Raw genomic sequence first — 16,899 nt, 5'->3', positions numbered from 1 at the left:
CCCGTCTGCCCGTTTCTCCCCTTGGAACCCGCTTTCTGTGCAGTTGACAGCCGTTATTCTCGTTGGGGGTGTGTGGAGTGGGGGGTGGGGAAATGTGGCCAGGCACACTTGAAGGGGGCCACTGACTGAAAAATGTGAAGAGGGGAAGCCCAACAAATTTATTGGGGTCCAGGTCCATGTTGGCAAGTTGATCTCTAGTTCCTCTGCCTCTTTGAAATCCTACCTGTACTTCTGGAAGTTCACAGTCCACATATTGCTGGAGCCTAGCTTGTAGGATTTTCAGCATAACTTTGCTAGCAGCCATACCATAGACCAGCCATACCATAGATCTAAACTCGAGCATCACAATACAAGCTTTTTCATTTATGTATTTATTTATAATTATATTCATCTTATATACCACCCCTCTCCATGAACAGGCTCAGTCTCACTTCATGTTTTAATCTTACCATTCAAAATCAAAATGTATTTTCTTAAGTTTTGTATAGGCTCCTGAATTCAAACATGCATCCCAGTTTTATAAAAAAGAAAAAGGGCTCTACTGTCTCCATTTCACTTTCTGTCTGAAGAGCTACATCTCCATTTTGTGTCCTGGCAAATTGGCTATCTCTTGATTTCTGCCCCACAGGCAATTCATGGGATGTGAACAAAGAGTGCAGTGCTACTTTTAGTTTTCCAACCAGCACAGTGTTTCTCTCCATGTTTCCTCCAAAAATTTAGGCAGCCAAGTCACCCCAAAGAAATAGGGCATATTTCTAATACTCTGTGCAGCTCTTGGCAAGTATCCAGGTCTAATGTTGGGAGAGAGAGTGTTGGATTTGACAGACTATTGTTCTGACTTCTGAAAACTCTTCTCATGATAAGAGAAGAATGCAGAGATCTGTTGCAATGCCCCAACTATGAGGAAGTTTGGGAAAGACATTTTCTTGAGCAATGCAGAATGATGTACATACAAAAGAACTATGACCTTGAGAGGCAGAGACAACAAAGAGATCCAAAGGGGTTCCTGAAGGTCCCATGGATCATACTTGTCCATTCCATAGGGGAAGGTGCTTGGGATTTTTTTGGGGGGAGGGGAGGATTGCAACATTTGTACAACTTGCCTTGCTCTTAAAAACATGTGTTTGTTTTAGAGCACATATGACCAAATGAAAAGTCTTAATCCTTCAATAGGTCACAGCAGATTTCTAGGAAGCTTCCACCACTTCTGGATACAAGGAGCAGACTAAAATGTAGATGGTTAGAAGGGAAACTTTCCAGTTCAGGGAGAGTTCAGCCTGTCTCTCTAGATCCCTTAATTTAAAGCATACCCATAATCTCACTGTACAGAACAGCTGTTCAACTTTCATCCAGGTAAGCACACTGGATGTTTGCCAGAGGTATTTGTAGTGACAACTCCTAGACGATGTTATAGAATGCAGGGACTTAGAATGCTAGGAATGAACCAGGGGGCCGCTAGGGATAGAGGGTGGGAGAGAAGAAATGGATAAAAGCAAGAAGACTGAAAGAAGAAAAGAAAGAAGAGGAAATGTAGATGCAGAGTAATGGAACAAAGACTGTAAAAAGCATTTTCTGTGAAATGGACAAACCCTGCAACATCTTTGTGGAGGTCCTCTTTGTACAGAGAAAGCTAAGTGTAGTTCTGAGTACTTGTCCGTTTCCCTAGCAGAGTAAATAGAAGAAGAAGAAAAAGAAGAAGAGAAGAAGACCCAACGCTAATAGATCCCACTAGCGTACTGCTGCCTTCAACCCTGGGGGGGGGGGGAGCACAAGATCTTCCTCTCAAACCATGGCCTCAACCATAAACCTGGTGGAAGAGCTCTGTCTTGCAGGCCCTGCGAAATGCTGAAAGCTCCTGCAGGGCCCGCAGCTCTCCCGGGAGCTTATTCCACCAGGTGGGGGTCAGGACATATGCATATAAAATGGGCATTATACATGACCCACAACAATTTTGGACCTTCAGTTCTCAAGTAGACTAGCCATAACCAGAGGAGAGGAAGTTAAGTCTTGTACCTGGCCGCACCTATCTCTCTGATGCCGGGGTATGCATGTGAGTTAACAGAGAAAGTAAAACACTGGCCATTCTTTCAACTAAGCAGGAAGGGAGAATTCATCCATTATACCAGGGGTAGTCAACCTGTGGTCCTCCAGATGTCCATGGACTACAATTCCCATGAGCCCCTGCCAGCATTTGCACTGGGTCCCAGTAAGAGTTGAGCTGAGGCTCCTTTGCAGTTCTATCTTATTATTATTGCTGTTATCATGTAGGAGTTATTATTGCTGTATTGTTATTGCTGTTGTCACATGTGTTTCCTTATGTTATCTGTACCTGTTTCCTGTTCCCTGTAAACCGCCCTGAGCCTTCAGAGGAGGGCGGTATATAAATATAAATAAATAAATAAATAATACTATAATATGACACATTTGTAATCCAGACAACCATTTCTACAAGTGCAAAGGCTTCTGCTTGCGGTGCCTGCTTTTCCTGTTTTTCTTCTGCTATGGAAGCTCCAAATGTCTCCCCCATAAATCCTGCTTTTGGGCATCCCATCTCTCTCAGGATTTTTCTTTTTTTGGTGGTGAGACCAAAGAGGTACATACATATGCACATATGAAGCTGCCTTATATGGAATCAGTCTATTGGTCCATCAAGTTTTTTTCTCCTGGCTCTTTGTAAGCTCAATTGAACCAACAGCCTTCAGTTCTGCTTCTCTCTATTCCCTCTGCTCTCTAGCAAAGTGTCCATGACAGCTACAAAATCTTCTAGCAATGGCCTCAGTTTCTTCCAAAGAGAGTCTTTGAAGAGGGGAAGAGCTATCAAATCTTGAAGGACTGGCAAGAACTGTAAGCAATGCTGTGGTATAAGTTCTGTGATTGTCAGTGTAGCCTTTTCAGGAGTCAAAGGAGACCCCTTCCTGTCTTCATCTTCTTCACAACAGTCTTTTTATTTATTTATTAAGTTTCTACACTGCCCTTCCCAGGCGCTCAGGGCAGATCACATCAAAACATTTCAATAATTTGTAAACCCGCGGGAGCAGTAGTAATAAAGCAGTAAGGGCTCAGTGGGCGGAGAAAGAGGCGGGGCGAGTCTGATAAAAACTTGAAGGGGCCAATCGTCTCCATAGGTAATGTGGGGTCCCTGCCAGAGGTCAGAGTTGCTAACTCCATCTAGGATATGTCAGCCCACCCAGAGGATCTCTGTCTTAGCTGGATTCAATTTCAGCTGACTCCGCTTGAGCCAATCCATTCCTGCTTCCAGGCAACGGGTCAAAGAACTCAGGGATATAGAAGGATGACCATCCATTAGCAGATACAGCTGGGTGTCATCGGCATAGTGGTGACACCCTAAATCAAAACTCCGGATTACTTTGGTGAGATGGCGAACGTGGATGTTAAAATGACATTGGGGAGAGAAATGCTCCTGTGGAATAGTATAGTGAGGGGTGGTATATAAATTGAATGAACCAATAAGTTAGGGAATACCACCGGGAGATACTCTCCTCACCTGCCACCTTCTGTCCCTGACTTTTTGTTGAATCCAACTCATGATGTACAACTAAGAAATATTTCCAACTTTCTTTGGACCCAGCTTCTTCCTGAGTCTTTTAGATGAAAAGAGAACTGGGTACTGATGGAAAAATGGAACAGACTTAGCTGAAGTCAGAGCGGCCGGGAAGGCTTTTTCTGCTGATGCTCCCAAATTGGGCAATTCTGTGCTTTGAGATCATTGCTAAATCTGGGACAAACGTGAAGATCTTCTTACTCCAAGAGACACGTGAAGATCTTATTCCAAGAGACAAACGTGAAGATCTTCTTATTCCAAGGAGTAAGTGAACGAAAAGACAACTGATGTTTTACAAACCCTGACATCGTTTATTGACATTTGAGGGTACTGCAGGTACCATGTTTGGAGTTCCCTCTTCAAGTGATTGGAGTCCCAGTGTGCATCAGGACTTAGAGTGTGAGAAATGGAGCCCCCAACCTTCCTCCCTGTATCATTTTCTCCAACTAAAATAGCTGCTGCTTGTCCAGAAAAATTAACTGAAGAGAAACATGACTTCAATTTCACATTTTGTGCAACTGCCTCCATCAGTGAACTTGTGCCTTTCTTGATAACACATCTTTCACAGTTTACCATGCCTGGATTTGGATCAACAGCTTTCTCAATACCAGAGCCATTATTACCCCTTCAACCTAATCACTTTGGCTATACAAACTAAAGTCTGCGCTGCAATATTTTTTGTTTAAAATCCAGACATTTATTCTAATAAATGCACATAAAAGTTAAAAACATTGATAAAATCCAGTTGCATATACTGTGTAGTACACCGAGTACATTAAGGTATACTAGGGCTTGGAAGGTAGTAAAATAATCTAGAAAGTGAAGCTCCAACTGATATGTATCGTATATAAGAATGTCTAGTATGGATCCCAAATTGTGAAATGCTGCTTAAAAGCCACCATGCTCAGTGTTGCCTGACTCCCATTCAAAGTATATTCTCATGTGTTCAGCAGAAGACAAGTGTTAATATTATTATGCTTTTGAAAGTTGTGTGGGTTTTGCAGCTGGCTTGGAGCTGTATTACAATAAATCGTCAAGAGTTAATATCGATTTCTATACTGTACAAGTGCATTTAATGTTTTTTGTTCCCTATATGTTCCTTGTGTTAATGTTGATTCTGTAGTTGCTGTACTAAACAGTGTATACAACTGAGATTATATCATTTTTTAAAACTTTTATTATGTGGACATAATTATAATATGCTGAAAACTGCTCCAACATTTAATAGTGATGTGTTTTTAAAAAGCTGAAGTAAATAACTGCTAGGATAGGTTAACTGCAATTCAGTGTGTTGGGAAATTGTGTCAAGTATATTAAATAAATAAGATGTTTTTATTTCGGCAGAACCTGAAGAAAAAAAATTAGATATTTAAAAAACAAAAACAAATCAGTTCTGCTGCTTCTGACCAACAGGGCTACCCACCTGGTAGTAATGCAGTGCTAGAGCGCCCTCAAGTGTTCCTTGTGCAGATTGCAGATAATGTTCAGTAAATAATAGCTCAGTGGTGGAAGTGGGTGGCCCTATCATAAAGTGGAGTTTTGAGAAATTCGATAAATGATCTGTGTGGGGAAGAACAAGTTGCTTCCCTTGAGCATTGGGAGCAGAACACAAACCGCAGCCTTACTTTATAAAAAGACTAGAATTAAAGCCTGTTGTAGCTGATACAAAGGGCACTAGCAGGGAGGAGGGGGAAAATAGCAAAGAGGGCGGGAGGTAGAAAGGAAGAGAGTGATTAAGATAGAGAGAGCTTGGCATTGGGAACAGAAAGGGGAAGGGTGGTCCAGTTTGTAAGGGCATGGGGTTGAATATGTGTGTTGTGGGGGGGGGGGTTGTGGTGGTATGGTGACAAATGAGGGTGTGGGTGTGGAGAGATGGGTGTCAAGAACCTGTGGTTTGGAATATTCGTTGAGTGTGGGAGAGGACTGACCTTTGGGAACTGTGGCCTAATGGTTACAGATGAGCTTTCCAGAGCCATGTCTTCAGATATGTGAAGGGTAAACCAGACTGGAGGCTCTTCTTAGGGGAAGATTACATGGCAACCCATTCCTCCCAGTTCTGCATTCAACGTCATTTCCCTTCTTGTGTGACTTAGGTCACAGACACCAAAATGTACCCCTGCCCTAATACACATGGGGCAGTCACAGTACACAGGTGTCCACTGTGCACCTTCTGTCTCCATTTTTTTTACTGTTGATAAAATGTTATGTCCCCACGTGCTTCTTTCATGGTTGCTCCTTAGAAGAAGAGGAGCTGGATTTTGTACCCTGCTGTTTACTACCCAAAAGAGTCTCAAAGCAGATTACAAACACCTTTCCATTCCTCTCGACACAATAGACAACCTGTGAGAGGTCTGAAAGAACTGGGAATGGGCTGCAGTCACCCAGCCTCATGTGTCTCAAAGCAGTTTCCAATTGCCTTCCCTTTCTCTCCCCATAACAGACACCCTGTGAGCGTGGTGGAGCTGAGATCTCCGTGAGAACTTGGAATGATAAGTCCCTGGAATGGTCCACAGTCAACCCATCAGGCCTCAGGTGTCTCAAAGCAGTTTACAATCACCTTCCCTTCCCATGAGGGAGGTGGGGTAGAGAGAGCGCTAGCTCATGGTTTGGTGTTGTCAGGATCAGTCCCTGCTCTCTGCCATGATTGAGCCAGGCTGACCAGAGAGACTCCATCTTTGTGTGTGTGTAACCTTCTGTGTTTATGACTCTGTAGTAATCCTTTGAACCTCTATCCTCCTTTGATGACCCTGAGCTTTTCACACTGCATTCTCCCCTGCTGTGATACTTTTTTGTAAAGTACCCCTGTAAACAGCTTATCTACAAAGTGAGGCGCCAATTCGACCAAGGCCGCGGAAGCAGAGACGATCTGGCAGGAAGCCCAGGATGGCACCTCGCAAGGGGGAAATATTCCTCCTTGGGAACAGGGACCGTTTGGGTGGGAGAATTGTATTGATAACTGCTTGCTTCCCCGATATCGAACAGTCTTGACTTCAGATGTTAGAGTGATCAGAACTACTTCCAATTAAAGCTTTCTATTAAACCAGAAGCCTTGTTGTGAGTCTGTCTGCCTTTGACAGGTGTACGTTGAGTGCCCCACTTGGAATATGGCAACCCTGAGAGGAGGTCTCTCTGTGCATAGCAGTCTTGACCCTAGTCAGGTTTATGAACACCTAAGTTGTGTGGAATTCCAGAACATGAACCTGCACCAATCTGGCAACCTTACCTCCTTTAAGGGAATGTTTTCTTGACATAGGTGAAGGGGTGCTAGGTGGCTGCGGGGGCTTTACTTACTTTTGAGGCCCCACTTCCAGACTTCAAGGAATATGTTCAGACCAGAGACAGCCAACCTCCAGGGGGGTCCTGGAGATCTCCTGGAATTCCTGCTCATCTCCAAACTATAAATATCAGGTTCCCCAGGCAAAAATGGCTGCTTTGGAGGGGTGACTGTGTAGCATTGTATCCCACTAAGGTTTATGGATGCCAGCCTCCAGGTGGGGTCTGAGAATCCCCTGGAATTACAGCTCATCTGAAACAGTTAGGCTGAAGGGAAAGCTTTCTCCCCTCACATGCATACCTTCAAAAGGAATGCACATGGCCCCAGACTCTCCTTGGCTGCTTGGCTGGTGATGCCTGAGGCCTACTGTTGGCAACTGCAGTCCCTGATGTTGTCTGCAAGGCCAAGTCTAATAAAAGTGGATCACCTAGTTTCCCCCAAAGTCTCACTGTCTACTTACCTGTCAAGCTAACTCCACTAGAAATTCTGGGTGACTTATGCAAGGGCTGGAGGCAGCGCGGCGGAGAAGGGAAGGTGGAGCAAGCCAGGTTTCAGTTGGTAGACTCTGGCCAAAAACATCTCTCTTCCTATGCACAGCTTGTACAATCTACTTCCCCCTTTAATTAAGCAACAAGAATAAAGACAGAATTTAGCAAACAGTTTTTTTATCATTGTATAATCTTATTATTGAAAAATCACTAAGAAACAATGAACTTATAAGATGTTTTTCAGTGTTATTTGTTTTTTTCATTTCAATTCTTAACTTGTACAAACTACTTCCCCCTTAATTAAGCAACAAGAATTGGCCAGAAATAAGTGGGAGCAAAAATAATAGACTAATTGACTAATTATACTTCTATAGTTCTAAGAACCACTGAACTTTTAATTTTTTTTATGTTTATGTTTTTTTAAAAAATATTTTTTAAAATATTTACTTGTTTTTTAATCTTTTAAAATTGTTTTATTGGGAACAGATAAAAGCTGGATAGGCTCAGGAGTGGCTGTGAAAAAATCCAAATATGACTAATGAACAGTTTTTCTGCTGTTTGCTGATTCATTATGTAAGGAAGCCTTCACTACTTTACACTGTGTTTGTATTCTAGACAGCCCCATACACCAGTGGTCTGTAACCTTTTACAGGCTGTGGACTGGCGGCAGCAGGGAGGGTGATTGCCCGGCCGCGCATGCAGTGCATGCGTGGCTGCGCATGCGCCATGTGTGGCCAAAAACGTGCATGCGTGGCACTTCCGCACGTGCGCAGAAGTGCAGCGCATGTGTGGTTTCGCCACGCATTGTGCATGTGTGCATGGGCAGCCTGGCCGCGCATGCACATTGCATGTGCGCGGCCCTGCTTCCCTCTCCCCCCCCCACAGTAAGAAGCTTGTCAGGCCGCAAGCTTGCGGCCTGGGAAGTTTCTTACTGCGGGGGGGGGCAGGGAGAGGGAGCCGGTGCCGGGCCACGGCCTGGTGGTTGGGGACCACCGCCCTACACCATAAAACATGACTGCAATTCAGTTCCCACTCGCCATAGTCGACCTCTGTCGATTCTTCAGCTTGTTCTGCTTCAGTTATTTCCTCTTTTGATGGCCCTTCACCAACTTCCCCCAAGCACAGCAAAAACTTATCTGGAATACTGATGACCAGCTGTCCCCATATCAGTGTCCCCATACCAAGGAAGACTGACCAGAGCCACTGATCTAACTCAAATTCTGCACAGCTAAAGGGCGTACCTCCAATCTGAACAATGAGGAGTTGTAAAGCAAATGTCCCCCCAATCACACTACAAAAGATGGGATTTGTGAATATCCCTTCAAAGACATTTCTTTCCCAGTGGATCTTGCGTGCATTGATTTCATTAAAAATCTTCATCAGTACAAATGTATTGAATATAATTGTGTAGTGTTGGTTCAGTGCGCCTTGGATGGGTGCGTCTCGTCCACTTTCAATATCAAAGAATTTATCCCCTGTAAAAGTAGTACGAAGATAACTACAAGTTGATAAAAGACATGGAACAAAATGTTTTTCAGCATTGTACGGGAGATGAGGGTTTTCTTTCTACCGTATAGTTTCCATTCCAAGAGAATTTCCGTTGGCTTTTCTATGGCCAAGGCAAGAGAAGCAAACGTATCCATAATGAGATTGACCCAAAGCATCTGAACAGCTTTCAGAGGGGAATTCTGGGTGACACAGGCACCTCCAAAAGCCACAAGTACTGCTACTATGTTGACGGTGAGCTGAAACTGAAGGAATTTGCAAATGCTGTCAAAATACATTCCTCCCCACGTAACCGCTTTCACAATGCTCGAGAAGTTGTCATCTGTGAGGATGATGTCAGAGGCTTCCTTAGCCACATCTGTCCTAGCAATTCCCATCGCAAAACCAATGTCAGCTTTTTTAAAAGCCGGCCCATCATTAGTGCCGTCACCAGTCACAGCAACCACTTGCCTTTCTTCTGAGATGTTGCTCTTACTAATTCCTTCCACCAAGACGTACTTGTCGGTTGGCGAGGACCTTGCGAGCACACGAAGCCGAGGCCAGATGTGGTCGATCAGCTCTTGTCTAATCTCTCCTTCAGGACTCCGGATTCACCTATTCTTTTCCATCCAGGCACAGAAAGTCATCCGCAGGGTGCAAGATGCCACATTTTCTAGCTACTGCATGAGCAGTGTCAATGTTATCCCCCGTGATCATGCGCACTACAATGCCGGCATTTGTGGCATTTTTTGATTGCAGCGGGAACATCTGGTTTCGCTGGATCTTCAATCCCTACAATTGCGATGCATGTCAGGTCCCTGATAATCTCATGCTCATTGTCCCGGTTTGGTTCTGATTCGGAAGGTGATATCTCTCTGAAAGCTAGACATATGGTTCGGAGTCCCTCGGCGGCCATTGGTGTGATCACATTCCTTACCATGTTTTCATGGTCCTGTTGTGTGAAAGGTACAGACTCTCCCCCATAATTCAGTATTTGGCTGCATTTGTCAAGGATTATTTCTGAAGTGCCTTTGGTGAATATCTGAAAACTCCCATCAGGGTTTCTCAAAACAGTGCTCATCGATTTCCTGTCCGAATTGAAGGTGTACACTTTAAAGCAGGGGTAGTCAAACTGCGGCCCTCCAGATGTCCATGGACTACAATTCCCAGGAGCCCTTGCCAGCATTCGCCAGCGAATGCTGGCAAGGGCTCCTGGGAATTGTAGTCCATGGACATCTGGAGGACTGCAGTTTGACTACCCCTGCTTTAAACAGTGTGTCCTCTGGTTATTATTCCTCTCCATCTCATAACACTGTTTTAATTCCATCAGAAAGCCGAGCAAAGCACATTCACTTTTATTGCCAATATGACGGGGGCTGCAACCACTTTTCTTGGGAATCACTATTTTAGAAGTATAAGCACAGTTTACAGAGATTCTTTTCAGCAGATAATTCATAACAGTTGGATGAATTCCCTTCGGTGAAAGAACAGCTAGGTAATAGACACCACCAATAAAGGCTTCAGCCACTGTCATTCTGTTCATGGTTAAAGTCCCTGTTTTACCTGAGCAAATGGCTGTTGCATTACCCATAGTCTCACAGGCATCCAAATGCCGCACTAGGTTATTGTCTGTCATCATTTTCTTCACAGAGTAGGCAAGTGAGGTTTTTAAGGCAAGCGGAAGGCCTTCTGGCACTGCTACGACCAAGACTGCAAGTCCAAGAATAAAATACTGCACCAGATGTTGAATATAAACTGGTGTGCACTCAACAGTCCAAGTACGCTTCTCAATAATAAAATTTCGATAACAGAAGACCCTATTAGGATGGCAGCTGTGATGACAGACATTGCCAGACCTGCTTTAGCGATTTGAACGGCCAATCATGTGAGTTTTGCCTGAAGAACACATTTTTCTTTTTTGTGTGTGGGTTTTTTGTGCTCGTATTCCATTTTTTTGTTTTCGGATATTCCCAGCTCCATTTCCTCATCTGTTATTTTAGGCTTTTTGTCATTTGGCTTGGTTTTTCCATTGCCCTCCCCTACACCAAGTAAAGTGAGGATAATCCCTATTTGGGAGTTTACCCCTACGTCTGTGATAAGCATTCTTCCAGGGCCTTCCATCACATGGGTACCTGAGAGCAATATGGGATCCTCTGTCAAACAGTTCTTGACTAGATCCGATTCTCCTGTGAGGGAACTCTCATCTATTTTTAGGTCATGCCCTTGGAGAAGAATGCCATCAGCTGGTAGAAGGTCACCATACTTGATCTGGGCAACATCTCCAACCACTATCTCAGACACTGGCACCTGGATTACCTCTCCTCCTCTAATGACTGAAGTTCTGTTCACTTTCAGTGCAATGTTGCAAGCCCCTGAATTTTTTCTCGTTACTCCAGTCATTGAAAGCTGTAGTGACTAACACTACAAGGATGACTGAAAAAAGGATGGCAGCTCCTTCTATCCATTCAGCATCTGTAGCTGCTGCTTCTCCTGAGAAACCTGCATGACATGCCGTATCATGCCTTCCTCATGGATGAAAGGAAGAAAGCCCCAATGATATAATGGCTGCAACCTCTAAGATGCATAATGTCATATCCTGCAGTGCTTCCCACACTAACGCTAGGAATGTTTTTGGTTTTTTTGGCGGTATGAAGTTCTTTCCAAAAGCAGCTTGCCTGTGAGCTATTTCTATGTCAGTGCCGATTATCCCATCTGTGGGAGATGTTTTCAGCAGTGTACACATTTTGTTGACTGCCTCATAATCTTGTTCTATTTTGTTAACTGCCTCTTTTCTTCGTAATTCCATCAAATTATGTAGCTCTTGGAGAGTGATCTTGAAGTCTCCTTGTGGGTCCGGAGCCACTTTCATTCTGACTTTCTGTAAATAAAAAAATCAGATTTAAAAACAACAACAACAATAACATTAAAACATTTTCCCTTAGATTTATCCATAAGAGCGCTTGTATTCATTCTCTGGCACACCACATGGGAAGATATAGCCTGCCTACCAAGTATACTTTCAGTGGCATTCAAAGCAGTTTTACCCTTCTAATCCAACTGACTTCAGGAGACTTAGAAGACTCAGTTCATCTCAGAGATCAATCTCTCAAGCTCTGCTCTTGGTGCCATTCTCTTCAGAGGTGAGGCAGGCAGTGACTAGAGACAGGGCTCTTTTCTGTGCTGGCACTTTGCTTTTGGAACACATTCCTCCTTGAGGCTCACCTGCCAACCACTTTGCTTTCTTTTAGCCACCAGGCTAAAAGAACACATCTTTGTACTCATCTTCGCATTAGGGGTTTAATCTTATCAGCTTTGTAATGGTCAGCTGCTGTTTTATGGATAGTTTTTTTTAAACCCCCCCCCCCCCCCCGGAAATTGTAGATTTTGGTGATTCAGGTTCCTTGGACTCAACTCGCTTTCTCATTTAGCACATGCAGCTCCAAAATAGGGCAAAGTACTGCTCCCACAGCCATTTTGAGGGATTTTATCACTGGTTTTGGAAAGCACTATGGGAGGACGGGTGAGATGGAAGAATCCCATTCTCTCTCACCACCCCACAATTGTCCTGAATGAAACTGGTCTCTTAGGGATTTTAAACATTCATTTAATGATCTTAGCGGGATATAATGCTACAGATTCTGCCATCCAAATAAACCATTTCCTCAACTGGGTGGTCTCTAAGTCCCGCCTGGATTTTCGTAACCGTAGGGGCAAAAGTGCACACCTGTCAGCCCAAAGCCTCCCCTCTGCTGAGAAAGCAGCAGGCTAGAGTAGTGACTACCTGGCCTCTACTGTTTCTTTTGAGTAGAGTAGTGGAGCTGACCCAGCTTGTGAGTCTAATGCTGGACTCAACATCACCTGTAGGGAAACTGGATCTATAAGCCTTCAGTGAGGTAAGAACTGGTGTGGGATCAACTTGTTTGTTGTTTTGCTGATTATACTTTGAAAGTAAAGAACATCCAGAAATCGGATGCTGGAACTCCTCTCCCACATCATGCCAAATGTGTGCCAAATAAATAAATAAGTAAAAAACCTCATAGAAGGCTAACACCATCTTGTTCTACCGTAAACCTTTCTGGATAAGGACGAGGGTTGCTAGAACTGGTGTGGGTTGGGAAATAATGACACTTTTGGAAAAGAGCCTGAGAAGGGCGGGATTTAGGGAGGGGAGGGACTGGGGCAAGGTATAATGCCATTGTGTCCACTCTCCAAAGCAACCATTTTCTCAGGGGGAACTAATTTTGGTTGTCTGGAGTTAAATTTTAACAGTGGGAGATCTCCAGAAACCAGATACCATGAATTGCGAAGGCCGAGCATCAAAGAATTGAGGCTTTTGAACTCTGGTGCTGGAAGAGACTCTTGCGTGTCCCTTGGACTGCAGAGCGAACAAACCGGTCAGTCCTAGAGGAGATCATCCCTGACTGCTCCTTAGAAGGCTAGATCCTGAAGATGAAACTCAAATACTTTGGCCACCTCATGAGAAGGAAGGACTCCCTGGAGAAGAGCCTAATGCTGGGAGCGATCGAGGGCAAAAGAAGAAGGGGATGACAGAGAATGAGGTGGCTGGATGGAGTCACTGAAGCAGTAGGTGCAAACTTAAATGAACCACGGGGAAAGGTTGAGGACAGGAAGGCCTGGAGGATCATTGTCCATGGGGTCGCGATGGGTCGGACACAACTTTGCACCTAACAACAACAACAACAAGCAGGCCAATTATGTAGGAACTATGGAAGAAAACCTCAAGGGGCCTGGAGTTGCAGGAAGTACCAAGTGAAAATTCTGCCAAACAGAATGTAAGTCTGTAGATAGCGAGACACAGTCAAGTTTCTTTTTCTTTTTCTATGGAGCAATGTGAATGGAGTATCAGCCACCCCGCCCCAGCCTTAGAGACCAAGCCTAAAAAGGCCTATTTGGTATGAATGGAAAATGAAAGTCAACAGGTACCTCTGGATAAACAAATGGAAGAGTTTGGTTGATTTTTATTCACTGCAGCTAGTCAGTAAGTTTGGCTGCTTTTCTCGCCACAGTCGCAGTTGCTGAGACTCAGTGGACCTCTCCTCCACTATGAGGACCAAAGTCTGTAAAATTCAAATCACAAAAACCATTCATTTGTTTTGCTAAACTAAATACCTGTAACTGATAAGGAGTCTCAAGACTATAAGGAGTGCTAAGACTATTAAGATATCCCAAATTGTGTTGACAGGGAGACAGCACTGAGCCGAAGAATGTCATGGCTTGATTAGAACGGTGACAGTTTGCCAATGAAGACGTACTGGCTTTTTGGCGTCAACATGGCCACAGCCTTTTATTGAATGCCACCCCTGAAGGAGGGGGTTGGCATGAGCGGGGGCCTGACCCCTCAACTGTCCGGCTGCTTAACCCAAGGGCCCATAGATGTCTGTAGCCCACTTCTTCCCAGCCGGGAGAGCAGGCCCTCGTCCTCCGTCTCCCTTACCAGGAAGCGAATCTTAAATTGAAGGCCCCTCTCCAGGCCCTGGACTCCAATGAATGCTGCTTACAATCGGATTGTAGGCCCTGCCACAGTTTTTAAACACTGAAGAAGCAGGCTTCAGTAAACCAAATTCTTGTCCTAAAGAAAAGCCGTGCATAACCCTAGCATTAAAAGCCTTGATCACTGCAGAAATGCACATAATTCTTTGATGGTATTCAGAGATTTTTCTTCTAGAGCAGAAGTGGCCAAACTGTGGCTCTCCACATGTTCATGGACTACAATTCCCATGAGCTCCTGCTAGAACCATGCTGGCAGGGGCTCATAGGAATTAATGTATTTATTTGCATTTTTATATCACCCCCCTTGCAGCTCAAGGCGGTTTACAGTGAAATTTATAGAACAATACAGAGGACCCATTATTAAGACATAGTTCTGAACTTGTAACATTCCTAACTGTTGACCTTATAATTTTACTTGTATAATCTTTGGGAACATTTCTGATTGTACTCCGTGAACATCTGGCCACCCTGCTAGAGTATCTTCTGTATCTGTTTCCAGAAAGTTCCATAACTTCTTGCAAACCACCAGGTGGAACCCGGAGATTTGGGGCTGAGTTTGGGGAGGTGAGGAATCTTGGCTGTGCAAAATGCCATCGACTCCACACCCCAAAGCCCCTGTTTCCTCTAGCAGAACTGCTCTTTGTAGTCTGGAGATCAGCTGTAGATTACTTCTGGAAGATCACCAGGCCATACCTGGAGGTTGGCAACTCTAGAAATGGTTGAAACTACTAGAGTCTTCTGTGTGTGATCTACAAAGCAAAACTGTAGGGGGACAGGTAAGCCCACCCTCTCCCCATCATGCCTCAGAGGCCCTCACTCCATGTTCCTGTGCAGCTCAATATACAAGAAATGGTCCATGAAGTCTACCACCACTGGGGAATGTTTGAAGATGATGCTGTTAAAAGCACAGATGCCAAGACTGGACATAAAGTTCGCAACTCCCATGTCTACTGAAAAAGGGAGTGTGAGGAATTTCCCAGCTGATACAATTTATAGCCATGCAGTGTTGTATCTTTCTGGCAACGGTGCCTTTAAAAGCTGTCCGACAGAATTACATTTAAGCAGTTAAAATGTCACTCTTCACTGCATCTTTATGACCAGAAAAGTGTCACCTGTTAAAATTTTCTGTGCTCGGTACTTCTGATGGGTTTAGAACCCTGCCAGAAAACGTTGGGAGCCTACAAGGCTTGTGCTAGTATTTGGGCTGCCAGCCTTCAACCAGTAGCTGGAGATCTCCCATTATTACCGGTGACAAGAGATTGATCCCCCTGGAGAGAATGGAAGGTGGAATCACTGTCATTATACCCAACTGAAACCCCTCCCCAAACTCTGCCCTCTTTAGGCTCCACTCCCAAACTCAGCAGGTATTTCCCAACCTGGAATGGCAACCCTATATCGCCCCTCCCTTCTTGGGGGCTTTCAGAAGAAGAAGAGTTGGTTTTTATACCCCACTTTTCAACTTCCCTAAGGAGTCTCAAAGAGACATACAATCACATTGCTTTCCTCTCCCCACAACAGACACCCTGTGAAGTGGGCGGGGCTGAGAGAGCTGAAAGAATTATTCAGTGAGAACATGTTATGTGAGAACAGCACTATCAGGACTGACACTAGCCCAAGGTCACCCAGCTGGCTGCATGTGGAGGAGCGGGGAGTCAAACTTGGCTCACCGGATGAGAAGCTGCCACTCTTAACTACTACATGAAGCTGGATCAGAAACAGATCACCACAACTAGCCTGCTGTCTGATTTAGTTAGGTATGGAATTGGTGGTCAAAGAACTAGTTACCTATCCAAACACAAATTAGGTGGGAAGACCTGTCAGTTAGAAACAAGACCTACCTTTTTCAGATATAGATTCGGTTGGCGACCCCAGAGCAAGAAATAAGAATGGGAAAACCAAACCTTCCTGCAGTACAAAGTAGGCTGAAGAATGGTCTCCAAAAGACATAGGTTGAAGGATTTCTGGCTGTCTAAACCGTGGGCCCTAGTATGACACTCAGAATCACTCTGGCCTAGGACCAAGGGTGGGTGGACACTAGCCCTGTATCTTGGGCTGCTCCACTTCCCACCATTAGTTGGTAAGTGATCAAAGTGGCAGTTAGGGCAAGATGTGAGTTGGAATCAGAATGCTACCAGCGGCCAATGAAAATACATGGTGTTTATGAATCTGTGTGCATCACCAGTTTGGTAACAAACACACTTAAGCATAGAGAACCTTTCCACTCCTGGAATGAATTTCAAATAGTCCTGAAAGTTAGGTTCTATGAGGGGACGGGGTCAAAACACTCATGTTTCCCATAGCAACAGTTTGCTAAGAACAACAGTATGCCTGGAGATTACCAGTTATTATGACTGACTGACTGACTGACTGACTGACTGACTGACTGACTGACTGACTGACTGATTGATTGATTGATTGATTGATTGATTGATTGATTTCTTTCTTTCTTTCTTTCTTTCTTTCTTTCTTTCTTTCAAATGGGTCTTGGCAGGGATCAAAGACATCAACCCTGATAACCCCCCCATTAAAACCCAACAATTAAATAATAATCAGCATACCCTAGCAGATATGCCCGCCCC

At 44.4% G+C, this 16,899-nt stretch overlaps 1 pseudogene across 1 annotated transcript; it reads right to left on the bottom strand.

The window, feature by feature from the left end:
- Positions 1-7,572: 7,572 nt before the first annotated feature.
- On the bottom strand, positions 7,573-16,289 carry LOC143842695 (plasma membrane calcium-transporting ATPase 1-like; annotated as a pseudogene). Its single transcript, XR_013233299.1, has 5 exons — positions 16,159-16,289; positions 13,754-13,887; positions 10,123-11,687; positions 8,326-9,966; positions 7,573-7,960 (listed from the first exon to the last, which is right to left on the bottom strand). The product of XR_013233299.1 is annotated as a plasma membrane calcium-transporting ATPase 1-like (transcript).
- Positions 16,290-16,899: the final 610 nt, after the last annotated feature.

The sequence above is a fragment of the Paroedura picta genome, chromosome 8 (genome assembly GCF_049243985.1).
Source record: "Paroedura picta isolate Pp20150507F chromosome 8, Ppicta_v3.0, whole genome shotgun sequence".
In the NCBI taxonomy this organism is placed as follows: Eukaryota; Metazoa; Chordata; class Lepidosauria; order Squamata; family Gekkonidae; genus Paroedura; species Paroedura picta.
Note: the sequence above shows the minus strand (reverse complement) of the source record. Positions and strands in the feature narration are given on the sequence as shown.